Below are 27,411 nucleotides of genomic sequence, written 5' to 3'. Positions count from 1 at the left end.
GCTCTTCAATGTAAAATTTGGAAGTTTCGATTTGTCTCTAAAAGTAAAAATTTACAAAATTTGTTTTTTTGGCTCTATTATTTTGACATTTGGCACAGTTTATAAGCATTACCAAAATAATAATTTCCCAAAAATTCATTGATGTAGCTTGAAAACTTCCAAAGTTACGCTCTTCAATGTAAAATTTGCAAGTTTCGATTTGTCTCTAAAAGTAAAAATTTCTAAAATTTGTTTTTTTGGCTCTATAATTTTGACATTTGGCACAGTTTATAAGCATTACCAAAATATGTAGTAATTTCACAAAAATTCATTGATGTAGCTTAAAAACTTCCAAAGTTACGCTCTTCAATGTAAAATTTGCAAGTTTCGATTTGTCTCTAAAAGTAAAAATTTCTAAAATTTGTTTTTTTGGATTTATAATTTTGACATTTGGCACTGTGCATAAACACCACCAAAGTAGTAATTTTCCAGAATTTCACTGTTGCATCTTGAAAACTCTCAAAGTTACGCCCTTCAATGTAAAATTTGCAACATTCGATTTGTCAACAAAAGTGAAAATTTCTAAACCTTGTCTCTTTGGCTCTATAATTTTGACATTTGGCACAGTTTATAAGCATTACCAAAATAATAATTTCCCGAAAATTCATTGATGTAGCTTAAAAACTTTCAAAGTTACGCTCTTCAATGTAAAATTTGGAAGTTTCGATTTGTCTCTAAAAGTAAAAATTTCTAAAATTTGTTTTTTTGGCTCTATAATTTTGACATTTGGCACAGTTTATAAGCATTACCAAAATAATAATTTCCCAAAAATTCATTGATGTAGCTTGAAAACTTCCAAAGTTACGCTCTTCAATGTAAAATTTGCAAGTTTCGATTTGTCTCTAAAAGTAAAAATTTCTAAAATTTGTTTTTTTGGATTTATAATTTTGACATTTGGCACTGTGCATAAACACCACCAAAGTAGTAATTTTCCAGAATTTCACTGTTGCATCTTGAAAACTCTCAAAGTTACGCCCTTCAATGTAAAATTTGCAACATTCGATTTGTCAACAAAAGTGAAAATTTCTAAACCTTGTCTCTTTGGCTCTATAATTTTGACATTTGGCACAGTTTATAAGCATTACCAAAATAATAATTTCCCAAAAATTCATTGATGTAGCTTAAAAACTTTCAAAGTTACGCTCTTCAATGTAAAATTTGGAAGTTTCGATTTGTCTCTAAAAGTAAAAATTTCTAAAATTTGTTTTTTTGGATTTATAATTTTGACATTTGGCACTGTGCATAAACACCACCAAAGTAGTAATTTTCCAGAATTTCACTGTTGCATCTTGAAAACTCTCAAAGTTACGCCCTTCAATGTAAAATTTGCAACATTCGATTTGTCAACAAAAGTGAAAATTTCTAAACCTTGTCTCTTTGGCTCTATAATTTTGACATTTGGCACAGTTTATAAGCATTACCAAAATAATAATTTCCCAAAAATTCATTGATGTAGCTTAAAAACTTTCAAAGTTACGCTCTTCAATGTAAAATTTGGAAGTTTCGATTTGTCTCTAAAAGTAAAAATTTCTAAAATTTGTTTTTTTGGCTCTATAATTTTGACATTTGGCACAGTTTATAAGCATTACCAAAATAATAATTTCCCAAAAATTCATTGATGTAGCTTGAAAACTTCCAAAGTTACGCTCTTCAATGTAAAATTTGCAAGTTTCGATTTGTCTCTAAAAGTAAAAATTTCTAAAATTTGTTTTTTTGGATTTATAATTTTGACATTTGGCACTGTGCATAAACACCACCAAAGTAGTAATTTTCCAGAATTTCACTGTTGCATCTTGAAAACTCTCAAAGTTACGCCCTTCAATGTAAAATTTGCAACATTCGATTTGTCAACAAAAGTGAAAATTTCTAAACCTTGTCTCTTTGGCTCTATAATTTTGACATTTGGCACAGTTTATAAGCATTACCAAAATAATAATTTCCCAAAAATTCATTGATGTAGCTTAAAAACTTTCAAAGTTACGCTCTTCAATGTAAAATTTGGAAGTTTCGATTTGTCTCTAAAAGTAAAAATTTCTAAAATTTGTTTTTTTGGCTCTATAATTTTGACATTTGGCACAGTTTATAAGCATTACCAAAATAATAATTTCCCAAAAATTCATTGATGTAGCTTGAAAACTTCCAAAGTTACGCTCTTCAATGTAAAATTTGCAAGTTTCGATTTGTCTCTAAAAGTAAAAATTTCTAAAATTTGTTTTTTTGGATTTATAATTTTGACATTTGGCACTGTGCATAAACACCACCAAAGTAGTAATTTTCCAGAATTTCACTGTTGCATCTTGAAAACTCTCAAAGTTACGCCCTTCAATGTAAAATTTACAACATTCGATTTGTCAACAAAAGTGAAAATTTCTAAACCTTGTCTCTTTGGCTCTATAATTTTGACATTTGGCACAGTTTATAAGCATTACCAAAGTAGTAATTTCCCAAAAATTCATTGATGTAGCTTAATAACTTCCAAAGTTACGCTCTTCAATGTAAAATTTGCAAGTTTCGATTTGTCTTCAAAAGTAAAAATTTCTAAAATGTGTCTCTTTGGCTCTATAATTTTGACATTTGGCACAGTTTATAAGCATTACCAAAATAGTAATTTCCCAAAAAATTTATTGATGTAGCTTAAAAACTTCCAAAGTTACGCTCTTCAATGTAAAATTTGCAAGTTTCGATTTGTCTTCAAAAGTAAAAATTTCTAAAATGTGTCTTTTTGGCTCTATAATTTTGACATTTGGCACAGTTTATAAGCATTACCAAAGTAGTAATTTCCCAAAAATTCATTGATGTAGCTTAAAAACTTCCAAAGTTACGCTCTTCAATGTAAAATTTGCAAGTTTCGATTTGTCATCAAAAGTGAAAATTTCTAAAACTTGTCTCTTTGGCTCTATAATTTTGACATTTGGCACAGTTTATAAGCATTACCAAAGTAGTAATTTCCCAAAAATTTATTGATGTAGCTTAAAAACTTCCAAAGTTACGCTCTTCAATGTAAAATTTGCAAGTCTCTAAAAGCAAAAATTTCTAAAATTTGTTTTTTTGGATCTATGATTTTGACATTTGGCACTGTGCATAAACACCACCAAAGTAGTAATTTTCCAGAATTTTAATGTTGCAGCTTAAAAACTCCAAAAGTTACGCCCTTCAATCTAAAATTTGCAAGTTTCGATTTGTCTCTAAAAGCAAAAATATCTAAAATTTCTAAAATTTGGCTCTAAAATGTTAACATTTGGCCCAGTTCATAAACACCACCAAAGTAGTAATTTACACTGTTTCTGCTTGAAAACATCTAAATTTACGGCCTCCAATGTAAAATTTGGAAATTTGTAGATTTTTTTGTCGAATAAAAATTACAAATGTTTGTCTTAACCCCCAGAAAGCCACTTTCCTCTAACAAATTCCTCCAAAAGCGATCAGCCCGTAACAAATGGCCCGAAATAAACTGCTGTTAGCGACGGTCGTAACAAGAGTTTATTCGCTTAGCCGTCGACTTTCCCCATAAATTAAACTCACGAAATAAAAAGTCGAACGCAAAGAAAACTACTAAATTATATCCCTAAAATAATCCAGGAATCTCACGTACCCAATCCGCACTAAACGTCGCTTTTGATCGAAACGGCGCACTTTTAGCCACCTTCCTCCTACCCCAAAAAGCGGTCTATTTGCAGATTCAAACGGACGCGCATAACGAAAATTTCATTAGCGCGCGGAAATTTGTGTACTTTTCGTGCTGTTTGTCTACCTGTGTTGGCAAAAAAGCACGCGACATGCGGCAGAGAGAAAAACTTTCGATGTTTGATCAACGGAATGAGCTTTGTTGGGCTTTTTTGTGTTTCGTGTTTACTGAAGTGTTTCAAGGTTTGTTTGAATGAGGGCAGAATTAGGGGTTAACGCGGTTTACAGGCTAATGCCAGAAGAACGACAGTCGGGCGCTGGAGGGTAATTAGGGTGGCGGGAATTTGGAATTCTTTGGATTTTTTGCCGGAGAGATGACTCCATTGTTATCCAATTTGTGTAGGAAAACGTGAAAAAATGTGAAAGTTTTTCCAAACGTTTGATTTTTTTTGACGATTTCTTCAAACAATTTGTAACAAATTATCAAATTTGTGCGTAAAAATGTGAAAAACGCTCAAAAAAGGAGAATTTGTTTAAAAAAAATGGCATTTCGATCTTTAATTGTATTGAACTTGTAAATTTATGGAAAAAATGTCAAAAATGCTCAAAAACTGTAAAATGTTCTCCAAAATTACATAAAATCACCAAATTTGAGTGTAAAAATGCCAAACATTTTCAAAAATCTGATATTTTTGATCCACAAATTGTTCCAACGACTTAAATTTGTGGATAAAAACGTTAAAAATTTTACATTGAAGGGCGTAACTTTGGAAGTTTTTAAGCTGCAACAATGAATTTCTGGAAAATTACTATTTTGGTAGTGCTTATAAACTGTGCCAAATGTCAAAATTATCGAGCCAAATAGACAAATTTCAGAATTTTTTTACTTTTAGAAACAAATCGAAACTTGCGAATTTTACATTGAAGGGCGTAACTTTGGAAGTTTTCAAGCTGGAACATCGAAATTTTGGAAAATTGCTACTTTAGTAGTGTTTATAAGCTGTGCCAAATGTCAAAATTATAGAGCTACAAAGACAAATTTTAGAAATTTTTACTTTTGAAGACAAATCGAAACTTGCAAATTTTGCTTTGATTTTTAAAAACTTTGAAAAAAATTTAGATGTTTTGAGAATTCGTAACAAATTATATTTTGTGTGTAAAAACATCTTAAACATAGTGGAATGTTCAGAAAAAAGTTGGTATTACGATCTTAAAGTGGATTGAAATTAGAAATATGTGGAAAAAAATGTGAAATATGCTCAATAAATGTGAAATTTTCTCAAAAATGTTGACGTTTCCATGTAAACATTACATCAAATTACTAAATTTGGGTATAAAATCGTCAAAAATGTGAACATTTCTCCAAAATTTAGATTTTTCTATATTAAAATTCAAGGTCAAAGTACCAAATTTGCGTGTAAAAACGTTAAAAATGTGAAAAAAACTAAAAATTTTTTGACATTGCAAACATTCCGATCTTCAATTATATTGAAACGTTCAAAATTCTCAAAACATTAAAAAAAAAATTCAAGCAAGTTAATTTTTAGAAATTTGTGTTTTCAATTTGAACTGAAATTTTCAATTTTTTTTAAGCGCTGTAATTTGGTTGTTTGTAAGGCTATAGCTATGAAATTTTGGCAAGTTACTGTTTTGATCTTCTTTATAAACTGTGCCAAATTTGAAAAATATAGCACAAGCAAGTCCATTTTTAGAAATTTTTGTTTTCACGTTAAGCTAAAATTTTCAAAATGTTATCCTAAGTGCTATAATTTTGTAATTTGTAGTGCTATAAATAAGAAATTTTGGCACGTTACTACTTTGCTGTTCTTCGTTAACTGTGACAAAAAACAAAAATATAGTACAAGCAAGTCAATTTTAGGAAATTTTTGTTTTCGATTAGAGCTAATAATTTTCAAAATTTTCTCTTAAACGCTGTAATTTTATTATTTGAAGTGCGATTATAATGAGACTTTGGCACGTTATTACCTTGACCTTCTTCATCATTTGTGTTAAATTTCGCAAATATAGCTCAAGTAAGTCGATTTTTACAAATTTTTGTTTTAAAGTTAAGTTAAAAATTTTCAAAATTTTCACTTAAATGCTGTAATTTTGTTATTCGTACTGCTATAAGTATGAAATTTTGACATGTTATTATTTTGATCTTTTTCATTAACTATGCCAAACTACAAAAAAAAACGAAACAAGCAAGTCACTTTTTGGAAATTTTTGTTTTCGTGTTGAGACAAAAATTTTCAAAATTTTTTTTAAGTGCTTTAATTTTGTTATTTGCAGTGCTAAAACAAAGAAACTTTAGCACGCTACTATTTTAATCATTTTCATTGACTGTTTCAAATTACAAAATATAACTCAAACGAGCCAATTTTTAAAAATTTTTAATGTTTTCACGTTAAGCTAAAATTTGAAGTGCTATAATTTTGTAATTTGTAGTGCTATAAATAAGAAATTTTGGCACGTTACTATTTTGCTCTTCTTCGTTAACTATGACAAATAACAAAAATAAAGTACAAGCAGGTCAATTTTAGCAAGATTTTGTTTTTAAATTGAACAAAAAATTTCAAAATTTTCTCATAAGTGCTGTAATTTCGTTATTTGCAGTGCTATAACTACGCAATTTTGGCATGCTACTATTGGGATGTTCTTTATTAACTTTGCCAAATTATAAAAATGTAGCACAAGCAAGTAAATTTTAAGAAGTCTTTGCTTTTAAGTTGAGCTAGAAATTTTCAAAATTTTTTCTTAAATTCTGTAATGTTGTTATTTGCATTGGTATAACAATGAGATTTTGGCACGTTCCTACATAATTCATTTTCTTCATCAACTGTGCCAAATTACAAAAACGTAGCACTAGCAAGTCAATTTTTAGAATTTTTTTTTTCAAGTCGAGCTAAACTTTTCAAAATTTTCTTTTAATTGTTATAATTTTGTTATTCGCAGTGTTATTTATAACAATAAGATTTTGTCACGTTACTATCTGGATCTTTTTCGTTGACTGTACCAAATTTGAAAAATATAGTACAAGCAAGTCAATTTTTGATAATTTTTGTTTTCAAGTTGGGTACAAAAATTTCAAAATTTTTTCTTAACTGCTATAATTTTGTCATTTTTTGTGCTATGACTATAAAATTTTGGCACCTTACTATCATGATTTCCTTCAATAACTGTGCCAAATTTGAAAAGAATAGCACAAACAAGTCAATTTGAAATTTTTGTTTTCAAATCGAGCTAAAAATTATCACAATTTTCGTTTATATGTTCTTATTTTGTTATTTGTAGTACTGAAACTACTTGGATCTTGTCCATTAACTGTGCCAAATTACCAAACTTTAGCAGAGGCAAGTCAATTGTTAAATTTTTTTCGTTTTAAGTGGAGCTAAAAATTTTCAAAATTTTTCATACACAAGTTTGAAACTTCAAGACAATTTTTAGACCAAAACGTTTAATTTTTTAGATTCTTCAAATTCTCATTTAATTAATAACATAACATCAACTTCCCTAAAAACGTTTGAAATCCGCCGGTTCAATCTCAGACTTCCCTTTTTCAAAAAATAAAGTCGAAAAATTCAAGTTTTTCCCAAAATTGCAACAAATTTAAGTAGAATTTCATTCCGCAATTACCATTGAAAAAAAGTCACGTCGTAACTAACAACCACTATTGACAGTTTTAGGTTAAACTTTTGAACTATTTGACAGTAATGTTAAACGCACGGCCACCTTAGAAGCGAATCCAAAAGTGACAATTCTGTCGTATTTAGGTCAAAAATGACAGAGCCGTCTTCAGAATTAATAAATGTTCATTTAGACATCAAGCCCCTGCAGCGCTTTTTAAACCCGAGACACCGAATTCAAAACATCTCTTTTTAACTCACTGCCTCGCTGATAAATCATCCCAAATTCTTAAAGAATAGACTCGGGGCTAAAACCCGTTCAGCACACATGTTACACAAATAAAAAAAAGCCGCTTTTTGTACTTTACAACTCCATCAATCTCCCACGTTAGCAAACAAAAGCGCCATAAATTGTTAATTGCCTGCGCGTTTTTATTATCCCGGCGCATCCACCATTTTTACGCGATGCTTCAACGACTTTTCCGATTATTCTAAGCGCGGATTTCCATTTTTATTAATAAAAATCTATCCAGCGGATTTGATTTCAGGTGGAGCTCAATAAAACCGAGACGAGTTGTACACAAATATAATATTTCAGAGGCAAAACTTCAAGGATTTCATGAATTTCAGATCGATCCTGCGTCTTCATTACGATGAGCGAAGAGCAAACGGGGATTTTCGATTGGAAAAAAAGGGAAAATTTTCGCAGGCGTTTAATGGGCAGTGCAATTAGTTTGGAATGAGTGCATGCATTAGGTTTTTGTTTATTTGGAGTCATTACGGGGCGTTAGGTCGTTTAATTTAGAGCGTCAGGAGAAGCTGTGTTTTGTGTTAAAAGCTTTTGAATTTTTAATTTGAGCTCGTGCTGAAATACGACGCGGGCTGGGACAATTGAAAGCGGGAAAAGTGCGCGGATGGCAGAAATTCCTTTTCAAATTTCTCTTAAATATTGAAAGACTTTCTAGAAGATAAAAACACTTGAAATTCCTGAACTCGGGGTTTTAATGTTGTGGAATTTCTGACTGAGATTTTTTGAGTTTTTATATACAATTTTCAAATCAAATTTTTGTTAGATCAAAACTTTTACGGTATTTTCTGGTTTTCTGAGTATTTTTTCTTTTTTTTTTCTATACAAATTTAGTGTTTTGGCAAATTTTAATACCAAAACATCTAAATTTTGGAAAAGTGTTCTGATTTTTGAGAATTTTTGACATTGCCATAGTTTAAAATGCTGGAACAATTTTTAAATCGACAATTTAATTTGGCACAGGTACTGAAGAAGATCACGATAGTAACGTGCCAAAATGTCATTGTTAAAGCACTGGAAATAACCCAATTACAGCATTTAAGAGAAAATTTTGAAAATTTTTAGCTCAACTTGAAAACAAAAATTTCTAAAAATGGACTCACCTGTGCCATATTTTTGTAATTTGCCACAATTAATAAATTGAAGTAGTAACGTGCCAAAATCTTATTCTTATAGCAAAATTACAGCATTTAAGAGAAAATTTTGAAAATATTTAGATCAACTTGAAGTCAAAATTTTTTTAAAATTGACTCGTTAGTGCTACATTTGTGTAATTTCGCATTGATAATAAAAAAAATCAAAATAGTAACGTTACAAAATCTTATTCTTATAGCAAAATGACAGCATTTAAGAAAAAATTTTTTAAATTTTAACCTGAATTTGAAAACAAAAATCAAACAATTGACTTGCTTGTGCTGTTTTTTTGTAATTTGGCACAGTTAATGAAAAAGATCAACAAAGTAACATGCCAAAATTTCATACTTATAGCACTACGAGTAACAAAATTACAGCATTTAAGTGAATATTTTGAAAATTTTTAGCTTCACTTTAAAAAAAATTGTAAAAATCGACTTTCTTGGCTATAATCTTTGAAATTTAACAAAAATTATGAAGAAGGTCATGGTAATAATGTGCCAAAGTCTCATTATAATCGCATTGCAAATAATAAAATTACAGCGTTTAAGAGAAAATTTTGAAAATTGTTAGCTCTATTTGAAAACAAAAACTTGCTAAAATTGACCTGCTTGTAGTGTATTTTTGTTATTTCTCACAGTTAACGAAGAAGAGCAAGATAGTAACGTGCCAAAATTTCTTACTTATAGCACTACAAATTACAAAGTTATAGCACTTAAAATAAAAATTTTGAAAATTTTAGCTTAACATGAAAATTTTTAAAAATTGACTTGCTTGTGCTATATTTTTCAAATTTGGCACAGTTTATGAAGAATGTCAAAACAGTGGCGTGCCAAAATTTCATACTTAAAGTACTACAAATAACTGAATTACAGCGCTTAAGAAAAAATTTGAAAATTTTAGCTCAAATTGAAAACAAAAATTTCTAAAAATTGATTTGCTTGAACTATTTTTTTTAATTTAGCACAGTTACTGAAGATGATTACGATAGTAATGTGCCAAAATCTGATTGTTGAAGCACTGGAAATAACCAAATTAAAGCGTTTAAGAGAAAATTTTCGAAATTTTTAACTGAACTTGAAAACAACAATTTCTGCAAATAGTCTTGCTCGTACTATATTTTTGTTTTTTGGCACAGTTAAAGAAGCAGATTAAGATAGTAATATGCAAAAATCTCATTGTTATAGCACTGAAAATAACAAAGTTACTATTGTCAAGAAAAAATTTTGAAAATTTTTGGCTCCATTTGAAATCAAAAATTGCTAAATATTGACTTGCTTGTGCTATATATATATTTTTGTGATGTGGCACAGTTAATGAAGAAGATAACGTGCCAAAATCTGATTATTATAGGGCTGCAAATGACAAAATTACAGCAATAAAGAAAAAAAATTGAAAATTTTAGATAGACTTGAATAGAAAAATTTCGAAAAATTGGCCTGCTTGAGCTACATATTTTTAATTCAGCACAAATAATAAAAAAGATCAAAATAGAAACGTGCTAAAATTACATAGTTATAGCACTATAAATAACAAAATTATAGCATTTAAGAAAAAATTTTGATTTTTTTTAGTCAAGTTAGAAAATAAAAATTACAAAAAAGTGAGTTGCTTGTGTTATATTTCTTTCCTTTTGGGCAATTAATGAAGAAAATGAAAGTAGCAATGTGCCAAAATTTTATAGTTATAGCACTGCAAATGACAAAATTATAGCACTCAAAAGAAAATTTTGAAAATTTCTAGCTAAACTAAAAAACAAAAGTTTCTAAAAATTGACCTGTGATACAATTTTTAAATTTGGTACAGTTATTGAAGAAGTCCAGAATAGTTACGTGCCAAAGTTTCATAGTTATAACATTGTAAATGACAAAATTATAGCATTTAAGAGAAAATTTTGAAAATTTCTAGCTGAACTTGATAACAAAAATTTCTAAAAATAGACTCGCTAGTGCCATAATTTAGTAATTTGGCACAATTAATAAAGAGGATCAGAATAGTATCGTGCCTAAATTTCATAGTTATAACTCTACAAATAACAAAATTACAACACTTAAAAGAAAATTTTGAAGATTTTTAGGTCGATTTGAAAATAAAAGTTTCTAAAAATTGACTATCATGAGCTATATTTTTGTAATTTGGCAGAGGCAACGCAGAAAATCAAGATAGTAACGTACCAAAATCTCATTGTTACAGCACTGCAAATACCAAAAATACAGCAATAAAGAAAAAATTTTGAAAATGTTTAGACCAACTTGAAAATAAAAATTTCTAAAAATTGCTTCGCTTGTGCTAATTTCTATTAATTTAGCACAATTAATGAAGAAGATGAAAGTAATGGTGTGCCAAAATGTCATTGTTTTATCATTTTTGTTAGATCAAAACTTTTACGGTATTTTCTGGTTTTCTGAGTATTTTTTCTTTTTTTTTCTATACAAATTTAGTGTGACAAATTTTAATACCGAAACATGAAAATTTTGGAAAAATGTTCAGATTTTTGAGAATTTTTGACATTGCTATACATAAGTTTAAAATGTTGGAACAATTTTTAAATCGACAATTTAATTAGGCACAATTAAAAATTCAAAATCCCATTGTTAAAGCACTGGAAATAACCAAATTACAGCATTTAAGAGAAAATTTTGGAAATTTTTAGCTCAACTTGAAAACAAAAATTTCTAAAAATGGACTCACCTGTGCCATATTTTTGTAATTTGCCACAATTAATAAAGAGGATCAAAGTAGTAACGTTCCAAAATCTTATTCTTATAGCAAAATTACAGCATTTAAGAGAAAATTTTGAAAATTTTAACCTGAATTTGAAAACAAAAAAAAATCTAAAAATTGACTTGCTTATGCTGTTTTTTTGTAATTTGGCACAGTTAATGAAAAAGATCAAAAAAGTAACATGCCAAAATTTCATACTTATAGCACTACGAATAACAAAATTACAGCATTTAAGTAAAAATTTTGAAAATTTTTAGCTTAACTTAAATTAAAATTTAACAAAATTTTGTAAAAATCGCTTTACTTGTGCTATATCTTTAGCACAAATGGTAAAAAAGGTCAAGGTAATAACGTGCCAAAGTCTCATTATAATTGCACTGCAAATAATAAATTACAGCGTTTGTTAGCTCTAATCGAAAACAAAAACTTCCTAAAACTGACTTGCTTGTACTATATTTTTGTTATTTGTCACAGTTAAAGAAAAAGAGGAAGATAGTATTGTGCTAAAATTTCTTATTTATAGCACTACAAATTACAAAATTATAGCACTTAGGATAAAATTTTGAAAATTTTAGCTTAACGTGAAAACAAAAATTTCTAAAAATAGACTTGCTAGTGCCATAATTTAGTAGTTTGGCACAATTAATGAAGAGGATTAAAATAGTATCGTGCCAAAATTTCATAGTTATAACACTACAAAGGCCAAAATTACAGCACTTAAGAGAAAAATTGTAAAATTTTTAGGACGACTTGAAAACAAAAATTTCTAAGAATAGACTTGATAGTGCCATAATTTAGTTATTTAGCACAATTAATGAAGAGGATCAAAATAGTATCGTGCCTAAATTTCATAGTTATAAAACTACAAATAACAAAATTACAGCATTAAGAGAAAATTTTGAAAATTTTTAAGTCGACTTGAAAACAAAAATTTTTAAAAATTGGTTTACCTGTGCTACATTTTTTAAATTTGGTACAGATATTGAAGAAGGTTATGGTAGTAACGTGCCAAAATTTTATAGTTATAACACTGCAAATGACAAAATTATAGCACTTAAGAGAAAATTTTAAAAATTTCTAGTTGAACTTGATAACAAAAATTTCTAAAAATAGACTCGCAGTGCCATAATTTAGTTATTTGGCACAATTAATGAAGAGGATTAAAATAGTATCGTGCCAAAATTTCATAGTTATAACACTACAAATAACAAAATTACAGCATCAAGAGACAATTTTGAAAATTTCCATCTCAACCTGAAAACAAAAGTTTCTACAAACTGGCTTACCTGTGCTACATTTTTTAAATTTGGTACAGTTATTGAAGAAGGTTATAATAGTAACGTGCCAAAATTTCATAATTATAACACTGCAAATGACAAAATTATAGCACTTAAGAGAAAATTTTAAAAATTTCAAGCTGAACTTGATAACAAAAATTTCTAAAAATAGACTCGCTAGTGCCATAATTTAGTAATTTGGCCCAATTAATGAAGAGGATGAAAATAGTATCGTGCCTAAAGTTCATAGTTATAACACTACAAATAACAAAATTACAACACTTAAGAGAAAATTTTAAAATTTTTAGGTCGACTTGAAAACAAAAATTTCTAAAAATTGCTTCGCTTGTGCTAATTTCTATTAATTTAGCACAATTAATGAAGAAGATGAAAGTAATGGTGTGCCAAAATTTCATTGTTTTATCATTGTAAATAACAAAATTACGACACTTCATCAACTTGAAGACAAAATTTTATAAATATTGATGGAAATCGACAATATAAATGTTAAATTAAAAAGAGCCTTAGAATTGAATCTTCTTTAAAAATTCCCATCAATTTTAGTCGGTTTGACAGAATTGCCCGTGTAACATGTAAGAACACGCGTACGTCCAGAACTTTTCCTCCCTCAAAAACCCTTTCGCCCCCAACCACCCCTTAATCTTTCCCCGTCATTTTGATCCGAAATTCGTGACAAGATATTTACGCCGTTCGACGCTTACCACTTACTCCCTCGCAAAAAATATTCTCCAAACATTTGTTTCCATCAATTTTCGTTATTTGAATCCATTTATTTTTACGTCGCTTTTTTTCTTTACTTCCACTTCATATTCCGCTGTTATCACCCGCCCCGGCAATAATTTCTTTTATCTGCCACACTCGTAAAGCACCTCCACATTTTCTCTTAATAACAAAACATAAAAGCGGAACAAAAAGGAACGGCAACTTCTTAAGATAGCTCGCGATATATTCACCGTTTCGTCGGAATTATCATTGCCGGCTTACCGTTTTTTCTTGCGGAAACTTTCTTCGGGGATAGTTGGCCCTGAACAAGTTTAATCCTAATTGGGACCTGCCATCTTAGGAAGGCGCCAGAGAGCCTTTTATCCCAAGATGCATGTTTTCCGGCACGTTTGCCTCTTAACTGACGACCTCATTCTGCTAATATTCATAAGCCAACCTCGCCGGAAAGTCATTAAGTTCGATGAAATTACCAGAAGCTAGAAGAGACTGCTGGAATTTCGCACGGGACTTGGGATTTTTCTTGGGCGCTAACATCATAATTAGTTCTTGTCTTCGCTGCCAAATTTTCGTGTCGACACGACGGGGAGTTCATTAGCGGCGTGAGAAAAACATGACAGGATCTGTTAGTAATGGCAGTGACGTAGCAACAATTTTGTACGAGGGGGCGAGTTTTTGTGGGGGTCATTAGTGCGAGCGGGGAGAAAAATGGGTCAAGTTTGGGCAGGTGGCTGGGATTTTTACGGTGGGGGAACAACTAGCGGGCCTTGGAATTAAACAGTTGGGTTAATCAACCGCGGCGACATTTCCTGCTGTAGTTTTTCGAAATACTTGGATTTATTGGGAACAGAAAATTTTACAAACAATTTAAGCTTGCAATTTTAAAACTTTTTTTAAATGCTGCAATTTTGTTATTTGCTTTGCTATAACAATGAGAAATTGGCACGTTATCTTCTTCATTAACTGTGCAAAATCACAAAAATATAGCACAAGCAAGTCAATATTTAGCAATTTTTGATTTCAAATGGAGGCAAAAATTTTCAAAATTTTTTCTTCACAACAGTAACTTTTTAGACTTTTTGCACACCACGACTTTCTTCTTTTTAACTGTGCTAAATTAATAGAAATTAGCACAAGCGAGACAATTTTTAGAAATTTTTGTTTTCAAGTCTAAAATCTTCGAAATTTTCTCTTAAGTGTTGTAATTTTGTTATTTGTAGTGTTATAACTATGACAATTTGGAACAATACCATTTTAATTCTCTACGTTAATTGTGCCAAATAACTAAATTATGGCACTATCAAGTCTATTTTTAGAAATTTTTGCTTTCAAGTTCAGCTAGAAATTTTCAAAATTTTCTCTTAAGTACTATAATTTTGTCATTTGCAGTGCTATAACTATGAAATTTTGGCACGTTGCTATATTAACCTTCTTCAATAACTGTACTAAATTAAAAAAAATATAGCACAGCTAAGCCAATGTTTAGAAATTTTTGTTTTCAAGTCGACCTAAAAATTTTCAAAATTTTGTCTTAAGTGCTGTAATTTTGCTATTTGTAGCAAGTGTGCCAAATAACTAAATTATGACACTATCAAATCTATTTTTAGAAATTTTTGCTTTCAAGTTCAGCTAGAAATTTTCAAAATTTTCTCTTAAGTATTATAACTTTGTCATTTGCAGTGCTATAACTATAAAATTTTGGCACACTACGACTTTCATCTTCTTCTTTAACTGTGCTAAATTAATAGAAATTAGCACTAGCCGAGACAATTTTTAGAAATTTTTGTTTTCAAGTCCAAAATCTTCGAAATTTTCTCTTAAGTGTTATAATTTTGTTATTTGTAGTGTTATAACTATGAAATTTTGGCACGATACTATTTTGACCCTCTTCAATAATTGTGCCAAATTACTAAATTAGGGCACTAGCGAGTCTATTATTATATTATTATATATATTAGAAATTTTTGTTATCAAGTTCAGCTAGAAATTTTCAAAATTTTCTCTTAAGTGCTATAATTTTGTCATTTGCAGTGTTATAACTATAAAATTTTGGCACGTTACTACCATAACTTTCTTCAATAACTGTACCAAATTTAAAAAATGTAGCACAGGTAAACCAATTTTTAAAAATTTTTATTTTCAAGTCGACTTAAAAATTTTCAAAATTTCCTCTTAATGCTGTAATTTCGTTATTTGTAGTGTTATAACTATGAAATATAGGCACGATACTATCTTGATCCTCTTCATTAATTGTGCTAAATAACTAAATTATGGCACTAGCAAGTCTATTTTTAGAAATTTTTGCTTTCAAGTTCAGCAAGAAATTTTTAAAATTTTCTCTTAAGTGCTATAATTTTGTCATTTGCAATGTTATAACTATGAAACTTTGGCACGTAACTATTCTAAACTTCTTCAATAACTGTACCAAATTTAAAAATTGTAGCACAGGTCAATTTTTAGAAACTTTTTTTTAAGTTTAGCTAGAAATTTTCAAAATTTTCTTTTGAGTGCTATAATTTTGTCATTTGCAGTGCTATAACTATAAAATTTTGGCATGTTGCTACTTTGATTTTCTTCATTAATTGCCCAAATCGAAAGAAATATAACACAAGCAACTCACTCTGTTGTAATTTTTATTTTCTAGCTGAACTAAAAAAAATCAAATTTTTTTCTTAAATGCTATAATTTTGTTATTTATAGTGCTATAACCATGTAATTTTAGCACGTTACTATTTTGATCGATTTTATTATGTGTGCTAAATTAAAAAAATGTAGCACAAGCAAGTAAATTTTTCGAAAATTTTCTATTCAAGTCTATCTAAAATTTTCAAAAATTTTCTCTTAAGTGCTGTAATTTTGTTATTTCCAGTGCTAGAATAAGATTTTGGCACGTTTCTATCTTGATCTTCTTTAGTGGCTGTGCCAAATTAAGAAAAATAGTTCAGGCAAGTCAATTTTTAGAAATTTTTGTTTTGTTGAACTGAAATTTTCAAAATTTTCTCTTGAATGCTCTAATTTAGTTATTTGTAGTGCTATAACTATGAAGTTTTGGCACGTCACTATTTTGATCTTATTCACCAACCGCGACAAATTACAAAAATGAAGCACAAGCGAGTCAGTTTTTGTAAATTTTTGTTTTCAAGTTGAGGCTTTTTTGGTTGGGCTAAAATTTTCAAAATGTTTCTCTTAAAAGCTGTAATATTGATCATTGTAGTGATTTAAGAATGAGAATTTGGCACGTTACCATTTTGATCTTATTCGTTAACTATGCCAGAGTACAAAAATATAGCACAAGCTAGTAAATTTTTGTAAATTTTTGACTTCAAGTTAAATTAAAAACATTCAAAATTTTCTTATAAGTGCAATAATTTTGTTATTTGCAGTGCTATCTTCACGAGATATTCTGAGGTTACTATTTTAGACTTCCCCAACTGCGATTAAAATTTATGAAAGTCAAAATAAATTTTTAGTTTAAAATCCGAAATTTTTAATTTTACAATATTTGGAGGTTTGATACTCTAAAAATTTCTACTTCAAAAAGAAAAAAAAAACAGTTGACTCAATTTGGAGCAGCCTGTAGACGAATTTCCACAGTCACCTTGACTACTAATTCCTCTCTAATCTCATTTCCATTCCCACGAAACATTTCCATTACATAGAAATTATGAAAACGCAACTTTATCGAAACGTTTCCAGACTTCCACTCCATGAAAAACGCGCTTTAGACAAAGAAGGCCAAACTTGGATCAATATAACGCGGCTATAATAATAAGTCCTAGAAACCCGCGTGCATTTTTAACCCTACCAACACTCGAAACCAAAATCCCCAACAAAACACGTTAATTAGCACATCTAGATTACACAACGAAAATGCTTATTTACGACACAAGTGCCGTAATAAATACTCCGGAATCTCCGGCCGTGTGTGCGTTTTACTGATGAGCCCGCCAGCGCTCTGAGGTCAAGTTCTTCATGTAGTGATGCAGGTGGACTTGTTACCGGAGCTCCGGAGGCGTGTAATTTCATGTCCGGGCGGTGTTTGCCCGGAAACTCGTGTCTTTGATTCGGTTCGTTCATAATTTGGAAGAAAACGAGTTGACATTTGGAGGAGGACGTTTAATTTAACCCGAAATTAACTGCATACTTGCTCAACCTCACGAGTAATCGCGCGTCCTCTGATATTGTTGCGTTTCGCTGAGAGAGGAATTCTAGGGCTGTCACGTCGCAAACAATGGATTTCACGTGTACAAGGAAAATTTTGATGAAATTTTCGTGTCCACGGCTTGTTGTGAGGGGATTTATGGGGAAAAGGGATGGGGGAGGGAAAAAGGAAGATTTTCTAGAGCTATCAGATGTCTGAAAGTCGAAAGTTTTAAAAAAGAAGTGACTGGAACCACTGAAACTGAAAAGATGCTCAGAAAAACAGAATTTTTGGGAATTCCTTGAAATTACAAATTTTAAAAATTGACTTGCTTGCGCTATATTTGTGGAATTTGGCGCAGTTAATGAAGAAGACCAAAATTTGGAGCTCAATTTGAAAAGAAAAACTAAAAAAATTAATTTGCTTGTGCTAATTTTTGTATCTTTAGGGAAGTTAATGAAGGAGTTCAAAATACCAATGTGACAAAATCTCATTGTTATAGCACTGCAAATAACAAAATTACGGCACTTGAGAGCAAATTTTGAAAATTTTTAGCTCAACTCGAAAAGAAACATTTTTTAAATTTTGAAATGCTTAGCTAAACTTGAATTCAAAATTTCTAAAAATTGATATATTAGTGCTACATTGTAATATTTGGCACAGTTAATGAACAACATGAAAGTAGAACCGTGCCAAAGTTTTATTGTTATAGCACTGCAAATACCAAAATTATAGCATTTAAAAAATTTTTGGAAATTTTTAGGTCGACTCGAAAACAAAAATTTCTAAAAATTGACTTGCTTTTGCGATATGTTTTTAATTTGGCCCAAATTATGGAGAAGATCAAAACAGTTACGTGCCAAATTGTCATAGTTATAGCATTACAAACAATAAAATTACAGCATTTAAGAGAAGCTTTGAACATTTTTAGCTTGACTTGAAAACAAAAATTTTCTGAAAAATGATTTGGTTGTGCTACATTTTTGTAATTTGACACGATTAATGAAGAACTTCGAAATAATAACGTGACGAAATCTCATTGTTATAGCATTACAAATAACAAACCTACAGCATTTAAGAGAAAATTTTGAAAAATTTTAGCCCAACTTGAAAAAAAAAATAATAAAAAATTACTTGCTAGTGCTATAGTTTTGTAATTGGACGCAGCCAATGAAGAAGATAAAAGTAGCGACTTGCCAAGATCTTATTGTTGTAGCAATGTAAGTAACAAACTTAGAGCATTTAAGAGCAAATTTTGAAACTTTTTGCTGAACTCAAAAACAAAATTTTCTAAAAATTGACTTGCTTGTGTTATTTTTTTGTAATTTAAAACTGTTAATGAAGAAAATTAAAATAATAACGTGCCAAAGTGTTATTATTATAGGACTGCAAATAACAAAATTGCGGCAATAAAGAGAAAATTTTGATTTTTTTTTATCTTAACTCCGAAAACAAATGTTTCTAAAAATTGATTCGCTTGTGCTATATTTTTGTAATTTGGCATAGTTAAAGAAGCAGATCAAGACAGTAAAGAGCCAAAATCTCATTGTTACAGCACCGCAAGTAACAAGATTATAGCACTCAAGGAAAATTTTGAAAATTTTAGCTCCATTTGAAAACAAAAATTTTTAAAACTTGACTTGGTAGTACTAAATTTGTGTAATTTGGCACAGATAATATTAAAGAGCAAAATAGTAACTGCCAAACTTTTATTGTATTAGCACCACAAATGACAAAGTTACAGCACTTAAGAGTAAATTTAGAAAATTTTTACCTCACTCGAAAAGAAACTTTTTTAAAAATGGACTCGTTTGTGCTAGTTTTTTATGATTTGAGACAATTAAAGAAGAGGTTCAATATTGTAACGTGACAAAATCATACTATTTTAGCCCTGCAAATAACAAAACTGCAGCACTTTTTTGAAAAGGTTAGCTCAACTTGAATTTAAAATTTCTAAAAATTGACATATTAGTGCTATGTTTTTGTAATTTGGCACAGTTAATGAAAAATATTAAAATAGCGACGTGCTAAAATCTCAATGTTATAGCACTGCAAATACCAAAATTATAGCATTTACAAGGAAATTTAGGAAATTTTTAGCGCAACTTTAAAACAAAAATTTCTAAAAATTGACTTGCATGCGCTATATTTCTGTAATTTGACACATTTAATAAAGAACATGAAAGTAGTACTTTGCCAAAGTTTCATTGTTATAGTACTTCAAATAACAAAATTATCGTATTTAAAAAAAATGTTTGAAAATTTTTTGCTCAACTTGACAACAAAAACTTCTAAAAATTGATCGGCTTGTGCTATATCTTTTTAATTTGGCACAAATAACAAACAAGATCAATATTGTAACGTGCGAAAATCTCTTTGTTTTAACGCTCCAAATAACAAAATTACAGCACTTAAGAGAAAATTTTGAAAATTTTAGCCCAACTTAGAAACAAAAATTTCTAAAAATAGACTTGCTGTGCTATATTTTTGTAATTTGGCGTACTTAAAGAAGCAGATCAAGACAGTAACGAGCCAAAATCTCATTGTTACAGCACTGCAAGTAACAAAATTATAGCACTTAAAGAAAATTTTGAAAATTTTAGCTCTACTTGAAAACAAAATCTTTTAAAACTTGACTAGGTTGTGCTAAATTTTTGTAATTGGGCACAGATCATAATAAAGAGCAAAATAGTAACGGGCCAAACTTTTATAGTATTAGCACCGCAAATGACAAAGTTACAGCAATTGAAAGAAAATTTTGAAAATAATTAGCTCAGCTTGAAATAAAAAATTTCTAATAATTGACTCGCTAGTTCGACATTTTTTTCAATTTGTCACAGTTAATGAAAAAGTGCAAAAAAGCAACGTGTCAAAATTTCATACATATAGCACTATAAATAACAAAATAACAGTACTTAAGAGAAAATTCTGAAAATTTTAGCCCGACTTAAAAACAAAAATTTCAAAAAATAGATTTGCTCTGCTATATTTTTGTAATTTGGCACACTTAAAGAAGCAGATCAAGACAGTAACGAGCCAAAATCTCATTGTTACAGCACTGCAAGTAACAAAATTATAGCACTTAAAGAAAATTTTGAAAATTTTAACTCTACTATAAAACAAATTTTTTTAAAACTTGACTTGGTAGTGCTAAATTTTTGTAATTTGGCACAGATAATAATAACGAGTAAACTAGTAACGTGCCAAACTTTTATAGTATTAGCACCGCAAATGACAAAGTTACAGCACTTGAAAGACAATTTTGAAAATGTTTTGCTCAGCTTGAAATCAAAAATTTCTAAAAATTGACTCGCTAGTACGACATTTTTTCAATTTGTCACAGTTAATGAAAAAGTGCAAAAAAGCAACGTGTCAAAATTTCATACATACAGCACTAGAAATAACAAAATAACAGCACTTAAGAGAAAATTTTGAAAATTTTAGCCCGACTTAAAAACAAAAATTTCAAAAAATTGACTTGCTTCTGTTTTTTTTTGTAATTTGCACAGTCAATGGAAAATATTAAACTAGATACGTGCCAAACAATAAGTTTTAGCTGTGCATATAACATAATTACAGCATGTTAGAGAAAATTTTGAAAATTTTTAGATCAACTTGAAGTCAAAAATTTTTACAAATTTTGTCAATTTTTCAGAGCCTGGACGCTCCCATGACAAAACAATTGAAATTCATTCGCCATTATCGATCAAACAGTTCCCTTTTCAGCACTCTTCTAACTAAACATTTTTAATGGTTCTCCACGTCCTGAATTCCAAACAAGCAAATTTCGCTTCCTAAAATAAAAGTTTATTGCGATGGACTTATAAGGCAGCCCTAATGGATTATCCTTTTTAAAAGCATATAAAAAAGCCCTTTATACAATATTTATGAAGCCAACTTGGCTCTAATGTATTCAAAAATGCGCGTTTTACAGCCTCCACAGGTTAATTACATTTCCAATACTGCAGCGTAAAATGCAACTCGACAAATCGCGTTATCCACATTCTAATCCGGATTAGATTATCCCAAAACCACTAAGCAGACGTTAGACTGTGCTCATTCATAATTCCGACATGTGGTTATCGAAGTCGGCTTAGACTTCGCATGTTTATATTCATGAAAGACGGCGTTGCTCAAATAAATTGTTTTCGTCTCAATGCCTGCTGGACGGAGGGATGAAATATTTAATGTTGGTAGAACTGCGGACTTTTTCCCGTATTTATTATCTCGACAATAGGAATTTTTGCCCGAGACTTGTTAAATTTAGACGAGGGCATAGTCTACTGAGAGTTTTGCTTTATTTCACGATGCATATATTAATATAAATTGCAAAAGAAACAAGTCCGCGCTCGCGAGACATATTAGACTCGGGCGGACAAACTCCACTTTCCGCCCTCATTACGAATCGGACAAATTGTTGGTTTGAATAAAACAGTTGACAAACTTCTAAGAATCAAAGCGGGCCGCGACAATTTTTAGCGCCAATGAACAGACTCAATTGATTCGATACAAGACACAAGGCAGAAAACGGCGAAAATCAGCGAGAAATCGTCGTTTTGCATCAAAATAAGCAGATTTCTCTAAAATTTTGATATTTTCGTGCAGATTTTTGCTGTTTTCTTGCAATTCAGCCGTTGAATTTTGATAAAAATTTTGTGGTTTTGAAGATTTAGAGCTCTTCTTTGCGAATTCAAGCCAGAAATCGGCGAAAATCAGCGATAAATCGTCGTTTTGCATCAAAATAAGCAGATTTCTCTAAAATTTTGATATTTTCGTGCAGATTTTTGCTGTTTTCTTGCAATTCAGCCGTTGAATTTTGATAAAAATTAGTGGTTTTGAAGATTTCGAGCTCTTTGCGAATTCAAGCCAGAAAACGGCGAAAATCAGCAAGAAATCGTCGTTTTGCATCAAAATAAGCAGATTTCTCTAAAATTTTGATACTTTCGTGCAGATTTTTGCTGTTTTCTTGCAATTCAGCCGTTGAATTTTGATAAAAATTAGTGGTTTTGAAGATTTCGAGCTCTTTGCGAATTCAAGCCAGAAAACGGCGAAAATCAGCAAGAAATCGTCGTTTTGCATCAAAATAAGCAGATTTCTCAAAAATTTTGATACTTTCGTGCAAATTTTTGCTGTTTTCTTGCAATTCAGCCGTTGAATTTTGATAAAAATTAGTGGTTTTGAAGATTTCGAGCTCTTTGCGAATTCAAGCCAGAAAACGACGAAAATCAGCAAGAAATCGTCGTTTTGCATCAAAATAAGCAGATTTCTCTAAAAATTTTGATATTTCCGTGCAGATTTTTGCTGTTTTCTTGCAATTCAGCCGTTGAATTTTGATAAAAATTGGTGGTTTTGTAGATTTTAAGTTCTTCTTTGTGAATTCAAGCCAGAAAACGGCGAAAATCAGCGAGAAATCGTCGTTTTGCATCAAAATAAGCAGATTTCTCTAAAAATTTTGATATTTCCGTGCAGATTTTTGTTGTTTTCTTGCAATTCAACCGTTGAATCTTGATAAAAATTGGTGGTTTTGTAGATTTTAAGCTCTTTTTGCGAATTCAAGCCAGAAAACGGCAAAAATCAGCGAGAAATCGTCGTTTTCCATCAAAATAAGCAGATTTCTCTAACAATTTTGATATTTCCGTGGAGATTTCTGCTGTTCTCTTGCAATTCATCCGTTAAATCTTGGTAAAAATTGGTGGTTTTGTAGATTTTAAGCTCTTTTTTGCGAATTCAAGCCAAAAAAACGGCGAAAATCAGAGAGAAATCGTCGTTTTGCATCAAAATAAGCAGATTTCTCTAAAAATTTTGATATTTCCGTGCAGATTTTTGCTGTTTTCTTGCAATTCAACCGTTGAATCTTGATAAAAATTGGTGGTTTTGAAGATTTCGAGCTCTTCTTTGCGAATTCAAGCCAGAAAACGGCGAAAATCAGCGCAAGAAATCGGCGTTTTGCAGCGACATAAGCAGATTTCGCTAAAAATTTTGATATTTTCGTGCAGATTTCTGCTGTTTTCTTGCAATTCAACCGTTGAATTTTGATAAAAATTGGTGGTTTTAAAGATTTCGAGCTCTTCTTTGCGAATTCAAGCCAGAAAATGGCAAAAATCAGCAAGAAATCGTCGTTTTGCATCGACATAAGAGGATTTCTCTAAGAATTTTGATGATTTAGTGCCGATTTCTTCTGTTTTCTTGCAATTCAACCGTTGAATCTTGATAAAAATTGGTGGTTTTGTAGATTTTGAGCTCTTCTTTGCGAATTTAAGCGAGGAAAACGGCGAAAATGAGCGAGAAATCGGCGTTTTGCATCGAGATAAGCGGATTTCTCTAAGAATTTTGATGATTTAGTGCAGATTTTTGCTGTTTCCTTGCAATTTAACCGTTGAATCTTGATAAAAATTGGTGGTTTTGTAGATTTGGAGCTCTTCTTTGCGCTCGCGAGACATATTGGACTCGGGCGGACAAACTCCACTTTCCGCCCTCATTACGAATCGAACAAATTGTTGGTTTGAATAAAACAGTTGACAAACTTCTAAGAATCAAAGCGGGCCGCGACAATTTTCAGCGCCACTGAACAGACTCAATTGATTCGATACAAGAAGTGGCGCTAGTCGTGAATGAAAAAGCAGTTGAGAACACGAATTAGATAGAATTGCCGAGAATTAAGTTAATTAATCGCCCCCTGATCGAAATTTCATTGTCTTTGGGTGTTTTCACTCGCGGCGATAAAAAGCGACAGGCCCGGAATTAATTAATTCTAGGCCGAGTTACTTACGGAACAGCCGGTGTGGTGTTCGACCGCTTACCTGAAACAAAAATCGGTTTTAGAATGACGTTGTGAGGGGCTTTTTGTTTTACAGCCAACGGGGATCGCGCTGAGTAAATTGGTTTGAAGTTGGGCCACCCTGTATTACGCATAATTGTGATCGAGATTAAGCCGCATAATTAAATTTTCTTGCGTCTTGGCTGACATTAACGGGGCGAATTGGCTTTCTAACTGAATGACGCCACTTTATTGGCTGGATATTGAATGCGAAATACGCTGCTGGCCACAAGTTAAGGATCCTAGTGAATTTTTAGATAAACCTCGATAACTCCGAAACTGAAACTGATGGAAAAATGCGGTTTTCATCATGATTTTCCTCGCACCTGTTTACTTAAGAATCCGGCCTTACATACCTCAAATTCAAAAGTTTAATTTTTTTTTCAATTTAAAAGTGAAACCTGACTGTTTTTTTTATATTTAAACCTCAATATCTCTGGAACTAAGACAGATAGAACGACGAGGTTTTTACCACCGTTTTCCTCGCACTTTTTTCCCTAAGAATCCGCTGTTACAAATTCAAAATTCCAAAACTTTTTTTTTAACCTAGAAAGTTGAGCAACTTACGATTACGAAAACTTCTTTTTCAATATTTGAACCTTAATTTCTCCGGAACTAAGACATATAAAAATATGCGGTTTTCACTATCGCTTTCCTCGCAATTTTTTACTGAAAAAACGGGTCTTACATATTCCAAATTCAAAAATTCATTTTTTTTTAATTTATAAAGTGAAACCTAACTAAGAACTTTTTTTCACAATTTGAACCTCAATATCTCCGGAACTAAAACAGATAGAAAGCTGCGATTTTCTCCATCGTTTACCTCGCACTTTTTTACTTCGTTTGTACATAATGCAAACTCAAAAATTTCATTTTTTTTTGGTCTAGAAAGTGAAACCTTTTAGGAAACTTTTTTTCGAGATTTGAACCTCAATATCTCCGGAACTAAGTCAGACAGATAGATGCGGTTTTCATCATCGTTTTCCTCAAAGTCTTTTACTTACGAATCCGGTCTTACATATTGCAAGTTCAAAAATTTATAATTTTTTTCAATTTAGAAAGTAAAACCTTACAGGAATCTTTTTTTCCAATATTTGAACCTTAATATCTCCCGAACTAAGACAGATAGAAAAATGCGGTTTTCACCATGGTTTTCCTCACTCCTTTTTACTTAAGAATCCGGCCTCACATATTTCGAATTCAAAAGTTTAATTTTTTTTTCAATTTAGAAAGTGAAACCTGACAGTATTTTTTTTATATTTAAACCTCAATATCACCGAAACTAAGACACATAGAACGACGAGGTTTTTACCACCGTTTTTCTCGCACTTTTTTCCTTGAGAATCCGCTCTTATAAATTCAAAAATCGAAAACTTTTGTTTTTTTTTAATTTAGAAAGTAGAGCAACTTTACGATTACGAAAACTTTTTTCAATATTTGAGCCTCAATATCTCCTGAACTAACACTGATAGAAAAATGAGGTTTTTAGCATCGTTTTGCTCGAAATTTTTTCTTAAGAAACCGGTCTTGCATATTCCAAATTCAAAAATTCATTTTTGAGTGAAGTGAAACCTAACAACTTTTTTCACATTTTGAACCTTAATATCTCCGGAACTAAGACAGATAGAAAGATGCGGTTTTTACCATCGTTTTCCTCGCACTTTTTTACTTAAGAATCCGCTTTTACATGTTCAAAATTACAAAATTTTCCGGTTTTTTTGACCTAAAAAGTAGAGCAACCTTAATATTAAGAGAAGTTTGTTTATCAGTATTTGAACCTCACTATCTCAGGAACTAAAACAGATAGAAAAATGCGGTTTTTACCATCGTTTTCCTCGCAAATTTTTATTTAAGAATCCGCTCTTTCATTTTTAAAATTCAAATGTTTCCCTATTTTTTGAACCTAGAAAGAAGCGCAACTTTTCGATTGAAAAATTTTTTTTTCAACATTTGAACCTCAATATCTCCGGAACTAAAACAGATAGAAAGATGCGATTTTCTCCATCGTTTCCCCCGTCCTTTTTTACTTAAGAATTCGTTTGTACATAATGCAAACTCAAAAATTTCATTTTTTTTTTGGTCTAGCAAGTGAAACCTTTCAGGAAACTTTTTTCCAATATTTGATCCTTAATATCTCCGGAACTAAGACAGATAGGAAAATGCGGTTTTTACCATCGTTTTTCTAGCGAAGTTTTACCTAAGAATCCGCTCTTACATAGTCCAAATTCAAACTATTTTTGTATTTTTTTCGATTTAAAAGGTAGCAGTTACCTTACGATTAATAAGACTTATGTTTCCAAGTCGAATTCGGTAGATATCTCGTTTATTTGAGTAGTATAATTTAAACTATTTGTGCTCATTTTACGCAGAATTTCACGCAAAGTCTAAAACTATGTAGTATTTTTACGTGCGTCTGTAAATATCCGAATTAGAAGCATTGAAAGTTGCGGATTAAAAGTCTTTAGTTCCTATATGTATAAACCTCGATAACTCTAAAACTATGACAGATAAAAAGATGCAGTTTTTACCATCGTTTTTCTAGAGTTTTTCTAGTTAAAAATCCTTTCTTATATAATTCAATTTCGAAAATTTAATAGTTTTTTCGACGTAGATCGCGGCAGCTACTTTACGATAAGGAAGACGTACAGTTCTAAGTCTAATTCCGTCAAAATCTCACTTATTTGAAAAGTTAATTTCAATTACTTGTGCTCATTTTACGCAGAATTTCACGCAGAATCCAAAACTGTGCGTCTTTTTCACGTGCGTCCACAAATAATAGAATTATAAGCGTTAAATTTTGCGGATAAAAATTTTTTAGTTCTTATATGATTAAAAACCTCCATATCTCGTTAATTTCGGGGCAAATTTAAACAATTGGTACTCATTTTACGCAGAATTTCACGCAGAATCCAAAACTGGGTGATATTTTCACGTACGTCAATAAATAACCGAATTAGAGACGTTTAAAGCTGCGGGTAGTA

At 30.7% G+C, this 27,411-nt stretch overlaps 1 protein-coding gene and 1 long non-coding RNA gene across 2 annotated transcripts in view; both read right to left on the bottom strand.

The window, feature by feature from the left end:
- Positions 1-27,411, bottom strand: part of Fas1 (fasciclin 1 Fas1 domain-containing) — a 269,852-nt gene that overhangs the window by 116,937 nt on the left and 125,504 nt on the right. The gene's annotated exons all lie outside the window — the stretch shown is intronic.
- The window catches only part of LOC148176663 (uncharacterized), a 44,463-nt gene that overhangs the window by 3,439 nt on the left and 13,613 nt on the right, over positions 1-27,411 (bottom strand). Inside the window, exon 2 of the long non-coding RNA XR_015770061.1 lies at positions 24,383-24,413. This is a non-coding gene — a long non-coding RNA (uncharacterized LOC148176663). The remainder of the gene's footprint in view (positions 1-24,382; positions 24,414-27,411) is intronic.

This window comes from Gnatocerus cornutus, chromosome 4 (genome assembly GCF_029298725.1).
Source record: "Gnatocerus cornutus isolate USDA-ARS CGAHR chromosome 4, icGnaCorn1.1, whole genome shotgun sequence".
Taxonomy (NCBI): Eukaryota; Metazoa; Arthropoda; class Insecta; order Coleoptera; family Tenebrionidae; genus Gnatocerus; species Gnatocerus cornutus.
The sequence above is the reverse complement of the archived record's forward strand: the minus strand, read 5'-3'. Positions and strand labels throughout refer to the sequence as shown.